Source organism: Larus michahellis, chromosome 1 (genome assembly GCF_964199755.1).
Source record: "Larus michahellis chromosome 1, bLarMic1.1, whole genome shotgun sequence".
NCBI lineage: Eukaryota > Metazoa > Chordata > Aves > Charadriiformes > Laridae > Larus > Larus michahellis.
The window spans coordinates 194,557,276-194,583,474 of NC_133896.1; the positions used below are offsets into that span (position 1 = coordinate 194,557,276).

The window sequence follows — 26,199 nt, forward strand, 5'->3', positions numbered from 1 at the left end:
GGGGAGTAGCAGCTGTCTGCAATGAGCATTTCACAGCCTGACCCTCTTTTACTGGGTACCTACGTGCCTTGTCTGCTTGTAATGCTATTGTTCTCACTATAATTCTGCGCTACATTTCCCTGTGCTTTCTGCAAAACAGACAAACTATTTCTGTTGGAACCTGGTTGTTAGAACTCCAAATGAAGTCTTGTTTAAAAGAACAATGGTCGAGCTGTAGCCACAGATCACCAGCCGTACCTTTCTGAAAAATTTACCATACTGGAGATGTCAGAGAAAAAGCTTAAAAAATTCAACTTCAGATTGAGTTGTTAATCATGAATACAAGAGGTTGTTTTAGAAAGAAGAGGTTTGCTAATGCGAACAGCATGAAAGACCAGCATGAATGCTGTGTGAACAGTAGCAAACTCAAAGTAATTGAATGCCATATTCAGGGTTGATGCAGTTATTTATAGATTTGAGATCCATTTAAATTCAATGAGAAATGCAGATTTAGAGAGGCAGAGAATTCCAAAGTTGTCATTTACGACTGAGATTAAATGACGGAGAAATTGTATGTGCGTGATAAAGCTACATGTGGGCCTAATTTGTGTCAATATGGATGCACATCAGTAATTGTTTGCATGCAGCCAGGAAAATATAAGCTGTTACGGCAGTGCTAAGTATTGCTATTATGAAAATGTATGAGTAGCTGGACAATACACTGAAATAGAATTCTGAAAAACAAAGTGGAAAGTTCACCATGTTCAAAAGCTTTAAAAACATATACACCGGGATTTTTTTCTACTAATTTCATTAATTCAGATGTTTGGCAGCAAGTTGTTAAAGCTTGCTACATGGACCCATCATTCCAATTCAACCTCATGGGCTAGTAATGACCAGATCTTACCTTTTGCTTTCTGTTGATACACATCTCATTAGGTTAATACAGAGAGTAAAGCAGAGTGTAAAATGCAGGACTTGCTTAATATGCCCATGAAGGCTGGGAAACGTTGTTTTTTCTAAACGTGTTTTACCTGGAAATTTGTTAAGCGAACATGCCAAAGACAGATTCCCTGTTTAGGGACTGGAATTAGGCAGACCATACCTGTCCTATTTTAATAAATGCATTCCTGCCTCAATCACCCACCCCCCCCAGGTCCCCTTTCATTTTACAGCTAAAACTGCATATACAAATTGAGCCTACATATCCTGTAATTTAGGAAGCAACCTGGCTTTGTCATCAATGCAGATTCTGCAATTAAAGTTGAGGTCTTGCTTCTGCAGAATATTTAAGTATCTGGTTAGCAATGAAATTACATTAAATTGGACTGAAGTCAGTACAAGAGGACTTGGGACAAGCCAGTAAGTGGGGTCGAATATTCACTAGTGTGTCTTTAAATTTGCTTCTAATTCAATCTATGTGGTATAGTGAAGTAACATTTTCTTTAGTGCCTTAGCAGTGAGCTCAATTTTAAGACTGAGAGTTAATTTTAAAAATAAATTGTCCATGATCTCTTAAATTCTACTTTTTTTTTTTTACACTGAAGCAGGAAGCAGTGTTTTATTTAGGCACGCTCTAGTTGTATGTTGTATAAGATAAAAGAGGATGACCAGGAAGAGACACGGTCTAAGACTGTGACCTCAGGATATTACGTGGGAGGGCACGGCCGGCTGGCTGTTGATGGGAAGGCTGAAGCCCTCTGGCTCTTCTGGGAAATCCTAGCCAAAGTAATTGTTGCATTAAAAAATAAAAAAAAACAGGGGGTTAAGTTCATAAAGGTTAACAGACTTCAGGTAAAAGACCCAACCATAGACTTAGTATTTCTCTTAGCCTTTCCAAACATGGGTCCTTAGTATAGTCACACTTTGTGTGATGAGGAGCTATGGACATTTCCCAAAGCCCAGCTGAATTCCAGGCCAGTAACTTCCCCAGCAACACTGCCAGAGTGAAGGCCGGAGCTCCTCAGATAGCTCTTATTTAGCAGCTTGGTATAAATCCCTATTGACTGAGAATTTTAGTAAATCTGATCTGTAGTAACAAGAAAGATATAAATGAGCCACAAATAAGGTTGTAAAAATCTCCATTTCACCTGCTTCTGCTAACAATCCATGTCTTTTCCCTATCAAGCCGGAGAAACACATCTTTAAACAAAACCCTCCAGTTAGCACAAGGAGACACAGACTTTTGGGCACATAGTCAAGGAAGGGTCTGCATATATGAGAGCTTATCTTTTCTTGCTATTGTGTTAAGTTTTAAAAAGACATTGCAGCTCCTGCTAAATCTTGCCTTAGGCAAGTATCAGTAAAGCCTGTCTGGAAAGACAGATAAGAGCAAGGATAGGGAAGGGAAAGGATGGAGTGACAATGCTTCCCAAGGGTGGTTGTAGAGATTACAGATGTTCGACTTTTACACGTGTACCCAATGCCCTTGCTTTTGCACATTTTTTTCTGAACATATTATCATTTTATTCAAAAGAGGATACACCGTACCTTCTAAGTAGAAATTACAAGTACATTTTGTCTCTGTTTTCTTCTCTCTCTCCGGCCTGCCTCATAGCCCGTGTGGCACAGCAGGCAATGTCCTGCAGAACCCCAATACGCCGGAATATCTCCCACTGCCTTCTAACTCCTGATTCTTCTGCATAGCCCTAGGAAATATCAGTGATTGTGTTATTTAAAACAGTAATGGAGTTCTAATTTCGTAAGTATAATGAGGACTGTAAATTGGGGAACTATCAAGTGATTTTTTTTTTTAAGCACTCTGTTTCCCTGACTTCTAGTAACCTGTAGCCCAAAACACTGAGGGGAGGATGACTTTTTGATGAACCAAGCTGAGTGATTTTTCTAAAACTGCTGGACACAGCACAAGTGCCTGAAATTCTAAGGTGGGGATTAAAGCAGCCTCTCTAAAAAGTGGCAGGGGAGGTTTCAGCCCTGAGTTTTCATTTCCCTGAAGCCATTAGGGTTGTAAATATGTAATTTAGGGTGGAAGCTGACTGAAGAGTGTAAGAACATTGAGCATCTTGAAGATAGCTGATAGAGTGCACATAAACAATACTTGGGCTCTGGCGCAGTGCACAGCAGAGCTGCATACACCTCCAAAAATAAAGAAGAAATCACTTTTTATTCAGGAAACCTAGACCCTATAGAAGCAAAGCTGACATGGCTTGTAAACTGCAAGGAGAGTATCTCCATGGAACTTCTTAAAAGAATACCTCTAGAATGTTCTATTTATAGAACAGTAAATTCTAATGTGACTTAAAATTAGAGACTTTTTTTGCTACCTACTTGTAGATAGAGCTGTCTCAATCTGTAGAAAAATAGTTGGATATTGATTATCTGTTAAAGAACATTTGAGGCGAATGATGCCCAAAGATAGCAATGATGCCCAGTGAAGCTGAAAGTGGGCCCATGTGAATCTCATGAGGTTCAAAAAGGCCAAGTGCAAGGTCCTGCACCTGAGTTGAGGCAACCCCCAGTATCAGTACAGGCTGGGGGATGAAGGGATTGAGAGCAGCCCCGCTGAGAAGGACTTAGGGGGTAATGGTGGATGAAAAGCTGGACATGAGCCAGCAATGCGTACTTGCAGCCCAGAAAGCCAACTGTATCCTGGGTGGCATCAGAAGTGTGGCCAGTGGGTCAAGGGAGGGGATTCTGCCCCTCTACTCCACTCTTGTGACACCTCACCTGGAGTACTGCGTCCAACTTTGAAGCCCTCAGCACAAAGACTTAGACCTGTTGGAGCTGGTCCAGAGGAGGGCCACAAAAATGATCAGAGGAATGAACACCTGTCCTATGAGGACTGGGTGAGGGAGTTGGGGTTGTTCAGCCTGGAGAAGAGAAGGCTTCAGGGAGACCTTATTGCAGCCTTTCAGTACTTAAAGGGGGACTACAGGAAAGATAGGGACAACCTTTTTAGCAGGGCCTGTTGTAATAGGACAAGGAGTGATAGTTTTAAATTAAAAGAGGGTGGATTCAGACTAGATATAAGGAAGAAATTTTTCACGATGAGGGTGATGAAACACTGGAACAGGTTGCCCAGATAGGTGATAGGTGCCCCATCCCTGGAAACGTTCAAGGTTAGGTTGGACATGGCTCTGAGAAACCTGATCTAGTTGAAGATGTCCCTGGTCATTGCAGGGGAGGTAGGAGTTGATGACCTTTAAAGATCCCTTTAAACCCAAACTATTCTATAATCCATACTGACCTTCACTGCACATAGAAATATACCCACTAAAGAAATTATTCCAAAGATCTCAAGTCTTTCCTTGCAGCATATATATGCAGTTATTTGTAAGAAACACTGAATTCCTCATCAGCCTCCAAACTTCGGATTCAAAAGACTTCACAATAATTAAGTAGCACATTTGTAGCAGGTGACTTGAGCAAACCAACCAGGCACCCTAAGGAGGGAACAACTTTGAACTCAGGGCTCTCACAGATCACACCAATAATTTAACTACCTGACCACCTTCTCTTAAAAGATGATTGCTGGGTGAAAATCAAAATCGTCTGCATACCTCATAGCAGGCACCCAAAATCAAAATTTCCAATTGTTTTGTAGCCCACAGCCAAATACTGACCTCTTTGATCATTGTAGAGTAATAATCATGTAAAACAGCAGCTGGCCCAAAGAATTTTAGTGGACTTCAGATCTTGCCCTAAAATTGCATGAAAGTTACTGAATCTAAATGAAAATAAATCTTAAGGCTCTGACACCATGCTAAGCAATGGTTATACCTGAGAAATGTTTGTGTTTGTTATTTTTTTTCCTCTTTAAATACTGCAGTGTTCTGGGAGATTTCAGAGTTCGCTGGAGTAATGCTTCATTTTCTCCATCAGTTGCATTTATAATTCTGTTGTTTCTCTGAGCCAAAATAGGCAGCCAAACTTACTCTTGTTACTATTATTGTAACAACAATACAAAAGTTAGGGCATTTTTCAAAATGAAGCCCATTGGAAATAATCCATTTTTGCAATCAGAGAAAGATAACAGGATCAGGCTGGCTGCAACCATGTAGTCAATTCACAGCCCTTAGAAAGCTCGCAGAATATGCAGCAGTTGACAATTAGCTTCTTTCTTAGAAGTCAGTTAGTCTTCTTTTAGGGTATGGTTAATAACCAGAGTGGCCTGACACTAACAAGTAGAGCCCCTGGTATACCCATCATCTCCAGTAAACACATTAATGTAACCCGAGGTCCCTTTGCTGTTATCTTTCTCTGTATTGAAGGCGGTACTGCATTCAGCAAAGTATACAGTATTTCTTCTTGATAGACAAGAAAATTTTAGGATAACTGAATTCAAATTTCCAACTAAGTTGGTGCCTACAGACACAGGCATCTGTCAATTTTTTTCAAATGCATTCACATACTTGCGCACATCTTCTTTTGAATATCTTGCCCCAAGGGTTGTTTTTTTTTTTTTTTGTGATTTTTTTCAACATGGAAGTTGGTAGCTACTGAAAGAGTCTGTAATGATTCAAATAAGGAGCATTTACCCCAGACTTTCTTTATACCTTACTAAGAGCTGCTTTATCATTATACTGTTTACCAGAATTTTAAACAGAGAAAGACACAGGGAAAGAAGGAGTTTGAATGTGCTTTCATAGAACCTAATATTAGCCTCCAGAAGCAAATATACCTATATTTCTTCCAAACTGAAGAAACACGGGAGAGAGAAGAGGGAAAAGGGCTTGCCAGAGCACAGGTCAGAAATGAAGTTGAAATTCAGTTGTTTTGACTTACCCTCTGGAGGAAGTGTATCTTACTACAGTAATCATAGAAGGTATTTAAGGAGATTAGCTCCAGTCTCTGAATCCAGTTACATGTGAATTTAAACCTTGAAAAAGCAAAGCAGGAAGACATAAGCTTAAATCCACACCTCTTTGTAATTTTGGCTTAGTTTGGGCAATCCGTACCTAGTATCATTTATTAGCAAAAAAATCATACAAACACATTTGAACATTGTCACCTTCCAGATCCTGAGACAGTGCTCAATACTTATAAGCAAAACTTATGCATGTCCTACATCAGTTGAACTGTGGGTAGAATTAGTCATGCTGGTTGACAGAGTTAATTGAAATTCAGTCCTTTTCTCTTTCAGTGAGTTACTGATTGACTTTGCTTTAACAAGTCTAAATTATTCATGGAACAACCTATGAAAATTAATTTCAGCCTCTTGGTTATTTATGAAATGTCCACTGTGACAGTGTGCAGCTTGTGATTAATTACTGGAATAGCTTTTGTTACTTTTCTTCTTGAAATGACCATTGCAAACTTTTCAGGCAGGAGGATAATGCCAATACAGTGCATTTTCAAACATCAGTTGGGGCTGGGGGACAGAAGAAATCATCTGTTTTTCACTGACAGGATACCGTACATCTATATGTACACCAAAAAAAATCACTGCATCTCTCTGAAGATACATAAACACAGCTTTGAGCTTATTGACCAGATCTTAGGTGTGACCTGTTGAAAATCTGATTCACTGTGGACTGAGAAGCTAGAGGAATTTATAAAGGAATATAAAAAGATTGAAGGATGAGTCTCCTTAACACAGCAAACAGCTCAAAAATATTCAGCTGTAATTAAGAACCAATTTGAAACTCAGATCAATTGCTAATTGAAAGAAGAAAAAAAGAAATCATCTTTGAGTTCAGACAAGTGGGCTGTTATCACGTGCCCCAAATTCAGGCTGCTACAAAGGCTTACCTTTATCATGCAGTCTTTCTTATAAATTTTAAAATAATTATTCACATGCTTGAGAAGCATTCTAGATATGGGAATTGAAATTGATTTAAAAATTTATTAGTCAACACATATCAACTTACTTTTTCTTAAACATAATAGCATTTAATAAATTTAGGCTGCTTTATCAGAGGTAACCTGACATAGGGCAAAAATCTTGATGTTTATCATAGAATCATAGAATGTGTTGGGTTGGAAGGGACCTTTCAAGGTTATCTAGTCCAACCCCCCTGCAGTAAGCAGGGACATCTTCAACTAGATCAGGTTGCTCAGAGCCTCATCAAGCCTGGCCTTGAATGTCCCCAGGGATGGAGCCTCCACCACCTCTCTGGGCAACCTGTTCCAGTGTCTCACCACCCTCATTGTAAAGAACTTCATCCTAATGTCTGATCTAAACCTACCCTGCTCTAGTTTAAAACCATTGCCCCTCGTCCTATTGCTACATGCTGTTGCAAACAGCCCCTCCCCAGCTTTCTTGTAGGCCCCCTTCAGGTACTGGAAGGTCGCTACAAGGTCTCCCTGGAGCCTTCTCTTCTCCAGGCTGAAAACCCCCAGCTCTCTCATCCTGTCCTCGTAGGAGAGGTGCTCTAGCCCTCGGATCATCTTCGTGGCCCTCTGCTGGACCTGCTCCAACAGGTCCATGTCCTTCTTGTGCTGAGGGCTCCAGAGCTGGACGCAGTACTCCAGGTGGGGTCTCACGAGAGTGGAATAGAGGGGGAGAATCACCTCTCTGGATCTGCTGGCCATGGTTCTTTTGATGCAGCCCAGGATGCGGTTGGCCTTCTGGGCTGCAAGCGCACATTATTGGCTTGTGTCCAGCTTTTCATCCACCAGTACCCCCAAGTCCTTTTCCACAGGGCTGCTCTCTGTCACATCGTCCCCCAGCCTGTATTGATAACGAGGGCTGTCCCGACCCAGGCATAGGGCCTTGCACTTGGCCCTGTTGAACTTCATAAAGTTTGCTCAGGCCCACCTCTCTAGCTCGTCCAGGTCCCTCTGGATGACATCCCGTCCCTCTGGCCTGTTGACTGCACCACTCAGCTTAGTGTCGTCAGCAAACTTGCTGAGGGTGCACTTGATCCCACTGTCCATGTCATTGATGAAGATGTTGAACAGCACTGGTCCCAGTACGGATCCCTGAGGGACACCACTTGTCACCCCTCTCCATCTGGGCATCGAGCCATTGACCACCGCCCTCTCGATGTGACCATCCAGCCAGTTCCTTATCCACCAAACAGTCCACCCATCAAATCCATATCTCTCCAACTTAGAGAGAAGGATGTTGTGGGGGACAGTGTCAAAGGCCTTGCAGAAGGCCAGATAGATGATATCTGTAGCTCTTCCCTTGTCCACTGATGCAGTCACTCCGTTGTAGAAAGCCACTAGGTTGGTCAGGCAGGACTTGCCTCTGGTGAAGCCATGCTGGCTGTCTCGAATCAACTCCAGGCCTTCCATGTGCATAGCTTCTAGGAGGATCTGTTCCATGATCTTTCCAGGCACAGAGGTGAGGCTGACAGGGCGGTAGTTCCCAGGGTCCTCCTTTCTACCCTTTTTAAAAATGGGTGTGATGTGTCCCTTTTTCCAGTCGCCAGGGACTTCACCTGACTGCCATGACTTTTCAAATATCATGGAGAGTGGCTTGGCAACTACACCAGCCATTTTCCTCAAGACTCTGGGTGCATCTCATCAGGTCCCATAGACTTGTGTATATTCAGGTTCCTCAGGTGGTCATGAACCTTGTCTTCACTTATAGTGGGAGGGACTTTGTCCTGCAGGTCCCCGTCTTGAGGTCCTTCAACCTGGGAGGCGTGAGGAGAGAGGCTGGCAGTAAAGACCGAGGCAAAAAAATTGTTCAGAACCTCAGCCTTCTCCTCGTCTGTTGTTACCAGTGTGCCATTCTCAGTCATCAGGGAGGGCACGCTTTCTTTGACCTTCCTTTTCTGGTTGACGTACCTGTAGAAGCCCTTCTTGTTATTCTTAGCATGCCTTGCCACGTTCAGCTCCAGCTGCGCCTTGGCCTTCCTGACCTCGTCCCTGCATACCCAGGCAGCATCCCTATACTCTTCCCAGGACACTTGATGCTGTTCGAACTGCCTGTGCATTTCCTTCTTGCCTTTTAGTTTGACCAGCAGGTCCCAGCTCAGACATGCTGGTCTCCTCCCTTTCTTACTTGATTTCTTACACCTGGGGATCGAGAGCTCTTGTGCTCTATGTATGTAAAGCATCCTTGAAGATCTGTCAGCTCTGTTTTGCCACTTTGTCCCTGAGGACTCTTTCCCAGGGGTTCTTATTGACTAACTACTTGAAGAGCTGGATGTTTGCTTTCCTAAAATTCAGGATCCTGATTAGGCTCCTCTACTGGCACATATCCCTCTGGACCATGAACTCCACCAGTGCGTGGTCACTGCAGCCCAGGCTGCTTCCAATCTTGACATCCCCAATGAGCTCACTGGCATTGGTGACTATGAGGTCCAGTATGGCATCCCCTCGGGTAGGGCTGTCCATTTCCTGTCTTAGGAAGTTATCATCGAGGCACTCCAGGAACCTCCTGGATTATCTACAGCTCACTGTGTTACTTTTCCAGCAGATGTTGGGGTGGTTGAAATCCCACAGCAGGACAAGAGCCTTCGAATGTGATGCCTCCTGTAGCTGGAGGAAAAAGGCTTCATCAGTAGGTTCCCCTTGATCAGGCGGCCTGTAGTAGACACCAGCCACGAGGTTCCCCATGTTGCCTTGGCCTCTAATTCCTACCCATAAGCTTTCAACTTCCTCTTGGCTGTTCTTTAGGGACATCTCTTCACACTCTATCCCTTGCTTAACATAGAGGGCAACACCTCCACTCCTCCTGCCTTGCCTGTCCCTTCTGAACAGCCTATAGCCATTGATAGCCACGTTACAGTCGTAGGATTCGTCCCACCAGGCATGAATATATCCAGCCCTTGAGCTGTTCATATACAAAATCCAATTTAAACCTTAAGCATCTCTAGCATCCTCTTATTTGAGATATTTAGGTACATGCTTATCTTTCAGTGATACCATTGACAAATAATGATATGGGTTAATGCAGTGCTTGTAGTTCCTCCTGTACTGGGGCTACAGACTTTGTGTTGTGATATTGTAGGTTAGAAAAGACTGAAAAGTACCTAGGATGGTCCAAGAATTTACAGATATTCTAGCAAGAATGAATTGCCAAATGCTTTTTAGCCTTAGCTGCTTTTCAGCAGATGGCACTGTAACAGCATTTCAACTGAATTCCCAAATATGTTTCAGATATTATATTGTAGACATAAATTAGTCCTTAACATCGAAATTTGACATTTCAAGATAAATGTCTCTTTTTTAATGATTTTTTGCATCAGTGGGAGAGAGGATATAAACTAAAAAATAAAGCAATATATCACTGGTTTGAGACACTTCATTTTGGATTACTCTCTATATAACCAATAATAACATGGTTATTTTCAATTAAACTAAAATGCAACCCAACCTTTTTTTCATGTCTCCACAGCACTTATATTTTAGTGTAATTTGTCCTGATGCTTACATGAATTTTATACCCTTTGTGGGAAGAGATAATATCGAAGTGAGGGGTGACGTTTTCTCTCTGGATATTTGACCAGTTGTGCAAAAGTGAGAACAGAACTGAGGCAGCCCATCTATCATTCTCTATAAAGCATTTCTTGGAAGCCTGTTGCTATACTGTTTAAAGCCTTTATGCATTGATAAACACTGTGGATGTGGACATTTGGTGTTGGTCAATATTTGGCTTTGATCTCAATCCCTCAAATATTTATTTAAAGCTGAATACGAGGGCATTTAACTCCATCCTCTAAACACCAATTCAGTGGCCGTTTCCACCACTTCCTATCCCTCCTTCATGCCAGTGTCTGATCCCCTTTCTGATTCATCCCTTACAACTCATTCCTTTCTCAACCAACAGTTCTCCAATTGCTTTGTGTTAAACTTGGTGCTTCTTCCATTGCTAATTCTCAGCAAGCTGCCCATTTCCACCTCCATCATCTTTTACTTTGCTGTTTGCTCTTTACAATGTACAGAGGACCTACAGCACCGAATGCTGTTATGGGCTCCTAGCCCACTCTGACCCTCCTCGGTTAACCAAAGATGCTAAGTGAAAAGCAGACATGCCAGGGTTAAAAGTGAAGTGAAAGAATCACCATGCACAATATTATAGTCACAGAACAACTGAGCATGGGTTGTTTGAAAGAAATACAAGTTCTGAGAAAAGCTGAGAAGATTCCTGGTCTTTATGAATCTTTAGCTGATGCAATTGTTACAGTTTATTAATACAGAGTGGGTTAGTGAATTTTCTGCTCTAGAGGACGGGGTTTTTTGACAAATAAAATTTGAAAACACTTATTTTCCAGGAAAAAAATAATCTTTTCAAATATCTAGAGTAATATTTTTTCAAACCTCAAAAACACACTTAACCTTTCAAAGTTCTCTCTCTTTCCTCATACCTACCTCTTCTTTCCAGAAGAAAAAAAAAAGAAAGAAAGAAAAGAAGAAAAACACGAAGCAGCTCAGAATTCAATAGCAGCATTGTTAGGGTTACAATTCTATATAGCATATTAGAAACAGCTATTGAGAGAGAGGGCAGGTTATGGTTACTGCTTTGAGTTAGGTTTTCTTGATACTTTCACTGACTTGTGGTCTGTGAAAACCATGCTAGTTCCAGCTGGCAGAATAATGGGTACTCTTTAAAGAGGAAAGCAGGCAGATAATGAGAAGAGTGACTGTCAAAGACCTGTGTGCACCTTCAACAAGTCCCTCGAGGAATATGGAAATTAAATACTTTGTTATAAAGCATTTTGGTTTTCATTTAATTTCCATACTAGCTATGGCTCTGATTCAGCATTGCACTTGGCTACTTTCTGTGTGTGTTTATTGAGATCAATAAAACAACAAATGTGCTTCAAGTTCATGAATCACAGCAATGCTGAATTGCCTTCTGTTCTGCAAGGAGCCCACCACACCTCAGAATTCAGTGCCTGAATGAAGTCTGAGCCTGAGTCTGATGAATTATGAGTCTGAGACCTAGACAATCGTGAAAAAAAGAAGAAACACAGATGAATATATTCAAAGTCAAAGGACAAATCATGCAACCAAATGAATGGATTGTGTGTTGGAGGATGGGGGTAGGAGAACTAATAGAAGACTGCGTGAAGTGTCAGGAGAATTATGGCTGGGTAACATTTATGTAAACTTAGTTGCTTGGTGGGTAGGTGATATGGTAGGGATAGACCAGCTAATTGTCCAGCATGGGCCATAGCTGAATGCCAAATATTGAATGGAGAGTATATGGACGCACCTAAGAATTCTTGGTATGAATAACACAAAAAAACCCCATGTGCTCCTTACAGAAAAGTCATATTTTAAAGATGGATCACAAACATTTTTCAGTTTGGCTATTTAAAGATGTATAAAACAGTTAGAGTGGCATATTGTACCTGGTAAATTACTTATCAGTTCATTTGACTTCCATGAGGCATCTATCAAACCTCTTAGTCATCTAAGAAAATCTGTGCATTATCTTACTAAGTGTGCTTGAATAATCCTCTTTATAACGCAAAGAAATAAACTACCTTTAAATTTATACCTGTGTAACTTTCATAATATATCTATGCAGTGTCAGGAAAAAGATGCCATCCATCTCCATATCAGAGAAAATTATTATTTTTTATTAAAATCTACCCAGATGCATGATATACATGCATTCAGCCTAATGTTAGGAACACCAGAAGTACAACCACAGATCAGTCCAGAATTCTATCTCAGGTCAGGTATCCAAACCTACTCCTGAGAAAAAGTCCCCTTAAATGTAAGTAAACCGGATATGATTTTGTGTTGGGCTAAAAAAAAGGATGAATCATATAGGAACTGTAAAGGCCATATTACATTGCTTTTCCAGAAGTCATTAAAAGTACAACATCATTGCTTTGCCTTTTGCTCAAGGAAATGGTATATGTGCAGTCATGCTATGTAACTGTTTGCTAGTCTCCAATCAATAATTCCTGAAATTGTTGGCTAATTTCAGCCAAATTTGAGCACTATGAGGGATGGTATGGGGCACAGAGTTCACTCGTTTCGTGAGATAAACAGAGGAGTAGAAAACAAAAACTGGCTTCTGAAGGAAGGAATTAGACATCAGATACCTCAGGAAAGAGACCTTGTGACCTACACAGTGCCTGGTGTAGGCTTGCTTGGAATTTGCGTCTAATTGGGTATGGGCTGTTACAACCACAGATCACAAAACCTCAGGAAACCAAGCTTCAGTCCCCCTGCCCACAGGACTAGCTGCTTTTCAGAAGCCTTCCCCTTGTATCTGTCCCCCTCTTCTCCTCCTTGTATCTATCCTCCTTTGAAGACATACACTTTCCTACACATTTTAGAAGCCCAGGCCTTTGTAACTAAAGTTATTTAAATATACAATTATAATGGAAAATCTGTGTTTGCAAGGTTCAAAACTGTCTCACCTCGGGTTTTTTTGCAAACAGATTATATTCCTTTGCCATATAATTGTACACCAACAGATTGCTGTACGAGACTGAAGACCTGTACTGGATTTCGTTATCTCTGTATAAAGATGTGCAGTGAGTTCTTAACAGTGGCAAATGGCTTGTTAGTTATTTGATGTAGGTGAGTGAGAGGTTATTACTTGCCCAGCCTAGATGTTCGTGCACATTTCCTTAAAATTTTCATCCAAAAATATAAAAAAAATAACTGTGCTGCAGCTTTTATGCAAAGATCTCTGTTCCTGAGCAAGGCTGCAGCGGGATTATGCGGCAGAAGGAATCTCTAGAGACACTGTGGCTGACTCACACCAGCAGTGGCTGAAGAGACTGCATAGTTTCCTCTAAACACAAGAATTTAATTCAGATTAATAAGAAAAGTAGATGCATGTTTTTGTTGGGAGAATTTCTATGCAAGCAGAGGTACTGCCTCAATACAGCTGTCAAATTTTTAAATTTTATTATCTGTGCAGCACTTTACTGACAGCAGAAATTCCCAAAAAAACTGTTTGTTTCCTCTCTGTTACTTATTCCTGCCTGCAGAATGTCTTTTGAAGGTAATGCCTATTCTTCTTTCTCTGCCTTTAACGTTGCATCCTTTCTTCAGATATTTTAAATTGCTTGTGCTGACAATAGAATCACCCTCAAACACACTGTCCAAACTAGCAGCTGTAACTCTAGTTGTAGTAACTTAAATCATTTTATTATTTCCAGTGCATTTTAGACACATTGAGGTCAGTTTTTATTGATCGCGTGCTTTGCAGACAATCTCGCATTCAATAGGGACATAAACAAAGTTAAGTGCATCATCATCCTGAAAATGTACTAAGTGATTCTGACATTTATGTGAGGAAATTCGTCCCTTTTCAGCAGTAGATCCTTTAGGACTGATTTAAATATTATCATAAAGTAGGAATCACAGAAATCATAGAATCATTTAGGTTGGAAAAGACCTTTAAGATCATTAAGTCCAATCATTAACCTAACCCTGCCAAGTCCACCACTAAACCATGTCCCTAAGCAACACGTCTACACATCTTTTAAATACCTCCAGGGACAGTGACTCAAACACTTCCCTGGGCAGCCTGTTCCAATGTTTGAAGTGAAGAAATGTTTCATAATATCTGATCTAAACCTCTCCTGGTGCAACTTGAGGCCATTTCCTCTTGTCCTATCACTCGTTACCTGGCAGAAGAGACCGACCCCCACCTCGCTACAACCTCCTTTCAGGTAGTTGTAGAGTGATGAGGTCTCCCCTGAGAGAGCAATTTAAGTTCAATGTTCTTGTCTGGTTTTTTTCAGCCACTCATCTCTTCTCCTACAAGTGAAAGAAAATGGCTTTGAGCTTTAAAAGATGGCGACAACTGGAAAAAAAACAAACAGATATCAGAACATGTCAGAGCAGAGGCCTTGTAATATGAGCCGCATTTAGACTTGTAGTGAAGTGCAGCTGTGCAACGTGGTTTTTAGTCTACTTTGACACCCTATTAAATCTCATCTGTTAAATGTCCCAGGGTAGTCTTTGACCCTCAATCCTTCTTCTTCCTGATAATGTTTAGCTGGTGGTAGAGTCCTGCATAGGTCTACCTACACCAAATAGACGTTAATCAACTAAGCTTCACATTTGTCCGTCATCCATCCAGACCTTTTCATTGTGAATCAGTCCCTTTCGAAATGCAGGAAGGATTTTGGCAGTAGCAGTTCTCTGCCCTTTTCTATCTGCCAGCATAGAATCATAGAATCATAGAATCTTCATGGTTGGAAGGGACCTTTGAGATCATCGAGTCCAACCATACACACACAAAAAACCCCCTACAATCTCTGCCACTAGAGCATGCCCTGAAGGGCCAAATCCAGATGTTCCTTAAATACCTCTAGGGATGGTGACTCAACCACCTCCCTGGGCAGGCTGTTCCAGTGCCTGACCACTCTTGCAGTAAAGTAATTCTTCCTGATATCTAATCTAAACCTCCCCTGCCACAACTTCAGACCATTTCCTCTGGTCCTGTCATTATTCACCTGGGAGAAGAGGCCAACACCCACCTCTCTCCAGCCTCCTTTCAGGTAGTTGTAGAGGGCAATGAGGTCTCCCCTCAGCCTCCTCTTCTCCAAGCTAAACATGCCCAGCTCCCTCAGCCTCTCCTCATATGACCTGGTCTCCAGACCCCTCACCAGCCTGGTAGCTCTCCTCTGGACACGCTCCAGCACTTCAATGTCCCTCTTGTACAGAGGGGCCCAGAACTGAACACAGTACTTGAGGTGAGGCCTCCCCAGTGCCGAGTACAGAGGCACGGTCACTTCCCTGCTCCTGCTGGCCGCAGATCTGCTGGCTGCAGATTTCCTATGTAGAAGCAGAGGGGTTAAATATGGACAAATTCATATCACAAGTTGCAAGAAAACAAAGAGAGGTTAGTATGTGCAAATACATATCACACACTGTAAGAAAACAAATGCACAGGAGGAAAAAAAATTAAAGAGCTTGTAATGTTCTGGCAGAGCAGTGATTCACTGCTGGGAGCTGGGAAACTCTGCTATTTGCAGGAATCCTCACCCATCGCAAGCAAGAGGGAGACCAGTGTGGTGGGAAGCTCAGGAAGGAGGGGATGGCGACCAGCAGGCGCTGGCTCACTGCTTGACTACCTCCCAACCTCTGCACTAAGAAGTGTGAGAGAAAGGGAGGGGGAAAACCAACTCCTCGCCGGACCAGCTTAGGTGCAAATAGCCAGGCTACGTGCAATGCTGCTTTCACTGCTGCCTGGAGGCTGGAAATCAAATACTGCAATCGATTTTCAGGCCAGCTAGAGACCTCTTCCTGTAAGGATATGGCATTTTATGGAAGGATGTGAAGTCTGACAGAAGGTCATGCTACATGTATTTATGTAACCTGTAAATTATAGCAGTTTCCTTCATGCGTGACCTGGGATCTTGTCTCCAAAATGCATCTCTTCCTCATCCAGTCTGTGTCTCCAGGACATTTTGAAAGTCAGTCACGTATGAGACCTTTGAAGGTTTCTCTTATAGCTGTCCTCTGTAACGTCTAGTAATTCTTGTCCCCAGCTAAACACATACCATAAATACTGCTTTATTCCCCTTACTCAGAAACAGTGAAAGGACCACCTTTCACCCTACCTATGATGGGGAATAGAGACCTCAGCCAGGACCTGCAAAGCTCTGCAGTTTCAGTTCACAGGAATTTAGGAAACAATTTCATTGTATTTCAAACCGTATGGATATGCAGGCAGGGATCCTAGAATATTCCAAATTTCAAAGTAAAACTCAGTTTCCTGTATGTTCCTTTTAAACCCATTTAAAACCCCTGTTTAAAACTCCACCTCTTCTTTAAAAAGCAAGAGAGTAGTCTGAAAAAATAAACAAGGTTTTGACATAACAAAGACTTTATACATGTGCTTAACAATAACACAGCATTTAATCTCTATTTCAGTGGAATGCAGAGTGGTGTCTAAAAATATACCTAAAGCTGCAGGCTTGGGGCTTGTTTAAATTTCAGCTTTGTAAGAAAACTATAAACTAGATAATTTCTGTGAGCCACAGACTTTTTGAAGCTCTTTTTAAAAGAAGGGAGTAGGTTTTGTGTGTGTTTATGGGGGAGAAGCTCTGTAAAGACCAGGTAGAATTATTATTACCAATATGCCTGTATACCCCAATTATCTTTGGGGTATACAATTATTTCTCCAACCCCTGCTAAGACCACTTGCTACACTCTCGGGTCATGTAATGGCAGAGAAGTTGCACTGTTATGGAGCCGCCACACTCTTCATAGCTTGCAGACCTGGCAAACCAGAGTGGGTCACTGCAAATAGTTTGTTCCTTGACCCAGAATCGTATGGAAGTGCAGCTTTTCATATGGTGTTCATTTGAGAGAAATGCCAAAAAGCTATTTTTATCGTGTTGAAGACAAATTTGATCTGAATGTGAGCTGGAATGTTAATTCCAAGTACCTTTCAGTTTTTGTGACGGTCTGGATTTGATGTCATTTGGGGTATTGACATAATTCATAAATTTGACGTAAGACATAAATTTGTCAAAAGCTCATAAGGCTGAGCACAGCTTAAGAATACCTCAAATTGTGCTTTTAAAATTAAACATGGACTGTTTAACAAGCTTATCCTTTCTTTAATAAATGCTACCGACTTCTTATGGTCAACTTCTCTTAGTGTATATTCAGTAACAGCTTGCTTCAGGACTCCTTTCTTTACTCCTTCTCTGTTCTTTGGCCTGTTGCCAAGTGCCTGGACCTCTCCCTCTCAGGCTCCACTGTGAAATATCTCTGATTAGTGCCAGAAACTTGGGGCTCACTTTTATTTTAACATGGTAATTTTATTTTGCAGTCACTGATGTTTTTCTTGACCTTTTCTTCTTTCCTTAGGATGGATTAATGCATTGCTCTACAAAAAAAAAAAAAAAGAATGAATGGAAGATGGATACAAATAACTGTAAAATGTGTAATGTGTCATGCGATTTATTCAGCATGGTACACTTTCAAAATTAATTATACCCAACAAGCAACAAAGACTGATGGGGTTCATGTGTGGGACTGAAGCTAACAGATATAAAAGCAATGGTTTCTCAATGACCTGAAATTTTAGTATAGAGACACTTGAGAGTAAGACCTAACACCCCCCCCCACGGCAAGGAACAAAGTTGAATGCTATTAATTTGAAGAAATTATGCCTTTGGCTGCTTTTTCTGGAATGTTTTTGTCAGAGTGCCATTTTATCACTATTTTCTTTCTGAAATGGGCCTGAGGAATATAGGATTTTTGTTTGGTATTAGCGTGGGTTTTATATGGAAAGATTCAATATGAACTGAGATTGACATCATTAAGCCCCTTTTGTATCTAGGATACCAGTACATTCTGAACATTTGTGATTGAAAGTACTCACTATCAGGAACAAAATTCACTTAATAATTTATGTGGGTATACACATTGCCTCCAATTAGCCACATTGGACTCATGACTGTAGTGTTTTACGTGACATGTACGAAGGATGGGACAAAAACATTACTATCATATGCAAAATAACCACTGTAAAGTAGCAAAGAGAAATACTTTTTAAAGTAGGCAGCATAAATTATTATACTACTGGACTGAGAAAAGCCAGCTGTACCTACTTTGTAAACTATAGTGACTTAGACTAGATGAGACCAACCAGCAAGAATTAAGTTAATACAAAGATCGCATTCGTTGCTTACAGGCTGTGACAAGCACCCCTGAATCCTAGATTCATAGCCCATTCTCCAGCTTGCCTAAGTTAGTGGAGCCAACAAAGTCAGGAAAGGTTGCTGAAGATCTGATGTTTTGTCTCCAGCCAACTTGACCTACGGGTGTCAAGTCTGGGAAATTTTACCCACCTGCAACACTGCAAATTCATGGAACAGAACAGAGGACAATAAACCCAAAACAGATGGAGAGAGAAAAGCTCATGAATTCAAATATTTGGACCCAAATACTACCTTTTGTCTATATCTTAAATACGTGTCTCAGCTGAATGCTGGAGGCATGTGTGCTCTGCTTCGATGTTCCTGGGAGGCTGCAAGTCTGTTCAAAACCGCCCCATCTGAGCACCTCAGTCCTTGCTCTTTCAAACCAAATCCTCCTTGGTTTTTTTGTAATGTCTTATCCACCAAACACTCTTTACACAGAGTGGCAGAATCAAGGTCTGCAGTGAAAATGGCAGCAGATTCTTTTTTGTTTTAAGACTGATGGAAGACATAAAACTCATCATTTATTTCACAGCCCTGGACCAACCACTGGGAGACTTGTGTTGAAATCATAATTTAGTTGTAAATTCAAAAGTACCCTTTTGAACTTCAAAATAAATGAAAGGTAGCTTGAGTTGCACCCTAATGGTTTGAGCACTCACCTGGGACAGAAAAGCACTGGATTTTGTTTTTCAAATCACATTATACATTACAAATTATAGCACAATCACATTATTAAAAACCAGAGAATGAGTGATAGGTTCCGTGCTCACAAGTTTGTATATATGCTTGAACTAAGAGAAAAAAAACACGAAAACAATCAAACAAACAAACCCAATCTAACCAGCAATGTTCTTGAACTTCCATTTACCAGAGAACACATCCTGTGAGCACAGAACTATATTCCCTCAAAGAATATCCCACTCCTTCAGACAACAAAGAGGAGGTGATCTGGTCTGCATGGGTACTAAAGAAAGGGACCCCTTTTTCTCTCTTTGTCTCTTACTAAAACCATGTCCTAAGATGGCATAAAATTCCTGCATGTCATCATATGAAAACAGAGGCTTCATACTAAGTAGAGTCTATTGTCTTAGCAGCTGAATCTACAGCACAAAAAAAAAAACCCAACCCCCACATCAAAAGAACAAGATTAGAATCACAAAGCCGCGTATTCAAAAGCAGGGAAGTGACAGACTGAAGACTGCCAGAATTTTCTTTTTAACAATTTTGTCTGTAAGTCTATGACTGCATATTATTGAAAGGTCACCAGCCTTCATTTTTTGCACAAGAGTGAATACATACTATATTCAAATTAATGAGTAGTTATGCTTATTTTCTTCTTATTGTTGTGTAGATAGCTCCATGCTCTAATACAGAACATTTTGAAAACATCAGAGTAGTAAGAGGTGATATTAACCTCAGTTTTATGGCTCTGGAACTAAGGTATGAAGACAATGAGATGCAATGCTTTCACTAATTTCAAATGACAATTTGGAAATAATTAGAGGCTCATTTTTCAGAGCATACGAGGTTATGTGACACATTATATATGCGACATGACTTCATTTGCAACTGCCATTGACTTAATCTATCCGAAAATCAGACCTTAGTGTCTCACATAGATACACAAAAAATGAGAACCATGCAGGTTTTAGTTTTCCATGAAAAGTTTAGGTGAAATGACTTGCCCAGAACTTTTCGTGCACATTATGGAAAAGCCAAGGATGACACCACATTTCAAGGGCAGCAGCAGGAAGGGCTGGTTAACGCTAGTAATTACGCTAGAGGAAGGACCATTCGGAGTTTTAACTACTAAAATCAACTTCTCTTGATCACGTGTGAACTGTGGTTTTCATAACATAACATAAAGCATGTCCTTACCACAAAAATCCTCCAGAACATCACATCTGCCATTGTTGCAAAGCTTGTAGTGGCTGGAGGAGTTCTCACCATACGGGCATCCTTCAGCTTTGTCCCTCAACATTGATGGAAGACTTTGTTTGAAATACATAGTCAGCTTGATTCAAACACCTAGCCAGGAAAAAAAAATATTAATCTTTATGAATGATATATATTAAAGCTTTCTGGTAACACTTTCATTTTATGCACATAGTGTGTGAATTTATGCTAATTATGCAGAGAGAAATCTGCATCCAACAGAAAAGATTAGCTACAAATGTTTTCTTTCTTAAAGAGGGAAACTCTTTTCCCATTACATTTCTCGTACTGAAAGTAACCTTTAAAATAATGTTGTTTGTTACATAAAGTAGGAATTGCTTTTCTGTTTTTTGCATTTTTTTTTTTAAATTAAGGAATGACCATTTTGCATTTACTAATTTCATCTCAAGATAGGAAACTGGAATCCTTCGTGACAAAGCACACATGGGAGAGATATAGAAAGCAAATGCACACTGAGCCAGGCACTTCTGGCCTCCTTATGTTGTTCCCATTTTACACTGTTGCAGCTGAACTTGATTTGAACATGGAGCTATTCCACACTGACATATATGAAAGTAAGAGGAGAACTGGGATCCTCTTCCATGGTTTCATTCTGTGCTGACAGAAAATAATGGATGCAAACATCAGAAGCACATTAACTGTAAAAGTCAGTTTACCGAGAAAATATTAAATAATTTAAAAATCAAGACATTTTTTGTCACAATAAACGAGCTATTAGTGTAGTCAGATCACTCATGCAGGCCTGAGAGCGTGCGTGTGCTATCTGGTAATGGTAAATGTATTATTAATGCATACAACTTGTCTGAGTACATAATAGCTGTCACCTTATATTTAATCTGTGTCACCGGTAGACAAAAACACACACTACTTTTGAAACAGCTAATTCAGGTTAGTTATTGCTATGGAAAATTGTAGTCAAGGCAAAAGAAAATAAATTTTACCTCCATGTCAATAAACACAGTAAAGTTTAGACTCTTCCCTGGCATGTTCCCACAGCTCCTTTACCAGCCAGCGATGCAGAACCACCCAGTGCGCTTGTTTCACCTCCGGACTGAGAGTAATTCAAGAGCACCTGCTACATATCTTGGTTTAGCTAAAAGAAATTACTTTTTCTCTTGACAGTAGAGCACCTTGGTCCTGAAACAACAGGAAATCATGTGTATGCTGACTGAATTCCTGACACACCGTATTTTCTTGCAACATGCTGAGGTTTCCCTAAAGGCATCTCATCCTAGTCCTGGTGGGAACGTGCTTTGTTGGAAACAAAGAACTTAGGTGTTTACCATATCAAATACTATAGCTGAGCTAAACACTACAAAATCCTTCTATAATTAAGGAAAATAAAAACACATTGCCATAAGCATAGATTTTTTTCTCCACTCACCAAAGTAACCTAGGGCAAATAATTCAGATGTTACATGTTGTAGTTGGCTGAAGTTAGAGAAGAGGAATCCCACTTACAGTGATGGACACTGTAAATAAATCAACTATGACTGACAAAAGATTTTTATTCCAATTACCTGAAAAACACAGGAAAGGATTTACTCTGTTAATAAGTTTATCCAAAACGAGAAAAAGCACCATTAAAAGTCAGCTGTAAATTTAACAAGAGAACAACTTACTTTCTCTTATTTTCAATACACATGTATACTGAAAATAAAATGGGCAAATTTATTGAGCATTTCAATCATGAACTTCTGAAATGTGCTTTTAGAGAATAAATAGTAATTTGACTTACTTAACAATAAAAGAGATAATAGCATTTTATTATGCTGATGACTTCTACAGTTACGGAAGCTTGCAAATGCGTCTACCTGGGCAGTATTTTGACACAAATACAGTCTTGAAAGCAGTGACACCCTTCTTCGTTTTCTCAAAATATCTACGACTGCTGGTCATTTGTGTTTGAAGGCACAGAATATTGCCAGAATTTTCTAAAAATAAGATTTCTGTTGGTATAGCCCTGAGCTCTGATTACAGATACACTGGTCAAGAATCTTTTCATGTACCACCTCTCTTGCTACATTTTTCCAGTGCATTTATGTAACTAAAGGTGGATACCCGCAGGTTAAGGATAGCGCCTATGTGTGAGCACCTACTATAATCAGTGGAGATCTAGGGCAGAATTTAATTGCATAAGCATAGGTACGTGGCATCATTTGAGCTGTTACGAGGTATTTCATCAAGATTCTAGCTGCAAAAGGTCTTCCGTGCTCCTAGATGTATAACTTGCGTAGGCAACAGAGCTCAGAAAGTGACTAATCTCATCTTAAAGTGACTTGTATTCAGTCAGGTGACATGCTCCCCATGCTACTACAGGCACAAATATTGGACAGGGAGTTAAGGCAAACCTGGGTAATAGGTAAGAGAAGGCTGAGGTACAACAGCCTACAATGGTAGGGCTCACCATTGTAGCCACCTACTGCGAGGCCAAATTCCAGGCTTCCACATTAGTAATTTTTCATTGGCATCCAAGTGAGTTAGGCACACGATACACTTAGGGCTAGGTTAAACTACCAGCGTGTAGATGTGTAACGTAACAGCTTGTGATTTGGATCAGTAGACAGATGAATGAGTCAAAGCACCTGCTGCCTTTGGCAGTTAGATACTATCTAGCCATACCATCACTGGATAAAACGGTGATTATGTTGTCAAAGTCAGGATCTTTGAACAGGTTATAAGCTTTCAGACCCCTCTGAAAAACCCATAGTCCTCTGCTTATCAATAAAATGATAAAACAAATGATAAGATGAAGCAGGATAAAGTATTGACAGCCATATTCTGTTAGCTACAAAGAAATCATATCTTGTAGCATAACTACATTTGATATATTAAAATAAATGTATGAAAAGAAAAGCCTTACTGAATTCTGTGTACTTTTTGACTAGTAGCTATGAAGATTTCATTTTTTCTTTCTAGTAGTTACTTGTTTATTCCATAATATAAATAAAGAAGATTAGCTTTCGAATTACATTCTTGTGCTGGCACAGAAAAAAAGTGGGTGGTAGGATGTGGGTGTGGAAATGTTTTGGGGAATGAGTCCAAAATGATAGAAAATTAAAGTAGTTTGGTAGCAATAGTTACATTATACAGTAAAATCATTCTCTAGCTAAGAGACCCCTAGCTGTTCCATGTCTGAGATCTGAACCTCATAGATTGGTGTCACCAAAAAAATTTTAAAAAATCATTGAAGAAGAAATAGTGACTAGAATAACTCTTAACAGAACTCACTTATTGTTCTTCCTGTCTCGTCTAGAAATACAGTGGTGTCTTGACAGAAACCAAGATCATACTCATTGCTGGCATTATGGTCTATGGAACTACGCAGGAGTCTTTCCATCTAATTTCTGATATCCTGAGAAGTGCAAGGAGATCTCCATAAGCGTGCATTCACCTTAGTACCTCCAAGCACCTGAGTGGTCAGAGGAAACAGAAATGGATTTGGCACAAAAGCAGGGATACGTTGTTCCTTATGGCTTTATCTTATTTATGATGTTTCTATTGAACCAAAAGTATAAAATAGGGAGTCTCAAATTACGTAAAGTAACACAGAAACCAAGTAACTGTGAATCACTAAAAGCAACTGCAGAAAAAAGTCTAAATAACATTTCCTTGAAATTAAGTCTATCAGTCTATGGAAATCTCCCCCCAAAGATTTATTAAAGTCCCCTCTCTTGGGATATTTAATACCAGGTTAGGTGAAAAAAAAAATCCTGTAAAACCACTACAACATTTGCAGAAGAATGAAACTGGTAATTTGGCAAGTCTATACAAGATGTCTCCTCTGTACAAGTAAGCGCTGATCCTAGGTCTGACCCTTCAATGTTGAGTGCTTCTTTTATTACTTCAATTTTACTCTGAGAAATTATATATTATTTGTATTTTACTTATGGCTAGATGTATCCTTAATTTTTTAAAGCAGACTGTGTTGATCATCATTCACTCTTTTCCCACAATATCTAAAGCCATCTGCATTTCCTATTTGCAACTGCTCGAACTTCAGTCTTCATTCTGAACCGCAAGTTCAGACTCTGCCTTTTTATTTTAAGGTTTATGATAATTAACTTTAACGGGAACTTGACTCTGCCTATTTTTTCCTCTCAGGAGTAAATTATGCAAGAATAATTATTGGTAACATGACAGCAGCTCTGACAGCTTTTTCCAAAAGGTGAATTTTATAGCTGAATATAAGGTAGTGGTAACGTACACAATTCTTACCTACTGATCTCAAAGCACTTTACAAAGAATGCATAAATTCCAGCCTGTTTTAAAATGCCCACTTATTTTTTCTCTTGCCTCTAATATATTTTTGCTTCTTTATGCAAATACTTTTCCAGTTCTGACCTCCACATCTCCTCTGATTCATAGATAAAGCACATTTTCTTTTTTGAGGGCACAGATATGTTTGGCCTCCCAGATATTTTTGGAAAGACTCATATTAATGTACTTCATTGCAAAACTGCTCCCAGGAGACCATTGCACAGGATGCAGCGCTCCCCCCAGCTGTCTATAGAATATCACTTTCCCCATCCTCAGCAAACTTGCATTACAGTACCTACTCAGTTTGCAACACCTTGCAGCTTTTCCTTTATAGTTTAATTCCCAGGATTTGATCCAGAGCTACACCACATCCCCTGAAGACGTCAGAAAACACGCTCAACCTCAGGCTCCTCCAACAGCAGATGCAAGCCCCTGGAGAGCCTACAGCTCTCTCAGTTGCTCCACCCCTCTACCTGGTACCCGAGTAAAGGAAAGCAAGAAGAGATGACGGAAAAGAGGGAAAGCAGAGCAAAGGGGAAAGATGGCCAGTGTGGGCTAGGGGTGCCAGGGGATGCAGGATGGAAATGGGTGGGAGCTGGAGCAGGACCAGTAGAGAAAGAAGGAGGAAGAGGAGACGGTGGCAGAGGAGCTATGAACAGCTGTGAATGATTTCACAGGACTAGCTAAACAGGTAACTAACTTCCCTCTTCACTTGTTCTTCAGTAATTACAAAATGAACTGTCCTCTTCAAGGATTCTTTCCTTATTCTTTTGGCTTCCTTCTGGGGGACTCAACTGATCTATCTTGTTTTTGATTTCTGCAGTAAAGCCTAGCAGTGACGCTTTTATCATTTTAGTGATTTACTAACATTATATGTGAATATAAACTGCCTGGGTGTCAATTTTTCCCTGCAGCTCTTTTTCAATAACACAGAATTTATGTTCTTTTTATCATATTCTTTCAATAATAGTAAAAAAAATGTTTCTTTTTCATTCACTCATCTCTCACCTCTCTCACAATATACATAAATAAATAAGTCACCCCCAAAATATAAATAGAACCCCTCAAGCAGAATCCAAGGAAACCATAATATTTTAGATAGCTTTTAGAGCCCGTTAAGCAAGCACTTCTCAAAAGCGTCTTCAAATAGCTGGCTTGTACTTTCCAAGTGTTTTACTAAAAATCTGAGCTGGTAAGAGAGACAAGGTTTTAGCAACTGGCAGCGCTTAATGTTATCTACAGAGTATCTTGGAACGTCATCGGCCCTTTCCAACCTGTCTTTCTCTTGACAAGACATGTCGAGCCAAGGCACAAACACAGAGAATGCTTAGCAGAATCCCATGGACATAAAATACAACATTTATAAGTACCTATAAAACCTAACACAGGACCTTGGATCAATTTTTTTTTTCTGTTTTGGGTCCTCAGACCATGAAGGGGAAAACACATACCTTGTGGTGGTGTACCGTGGAGACAAGTGCCTATTTACCCTGCAGTTTCT

The 26,199-nt window shown here is 40.3% G+C and overlaps 1 long non-coding RNA gene across 1 annotated transcript; it reads right to left on the reverse strand.

Annotated features, from left to right (window-relative positions):
• Positions 1–16,666: 16,666 nt before the first annotated feature.
• On the reverse strand, positions 16,667–21,958 carry LOC141734777 (uncharacterized). The gene is made up of 4 exons (XR_012584597.1): positions 21,823–21,958; positions 21,380–21,575; positions 20,361–20,510; positions 16,667–17,662 (listed from the first exon to the last, which is right to left on the reverse strand). It is a non-coding gene; the product is annotated as an uncharacterized LOC141734777 (long non-coding RNA).
• Positions 21,959–26,199: the final 4,241 nt, after the last annotated feature.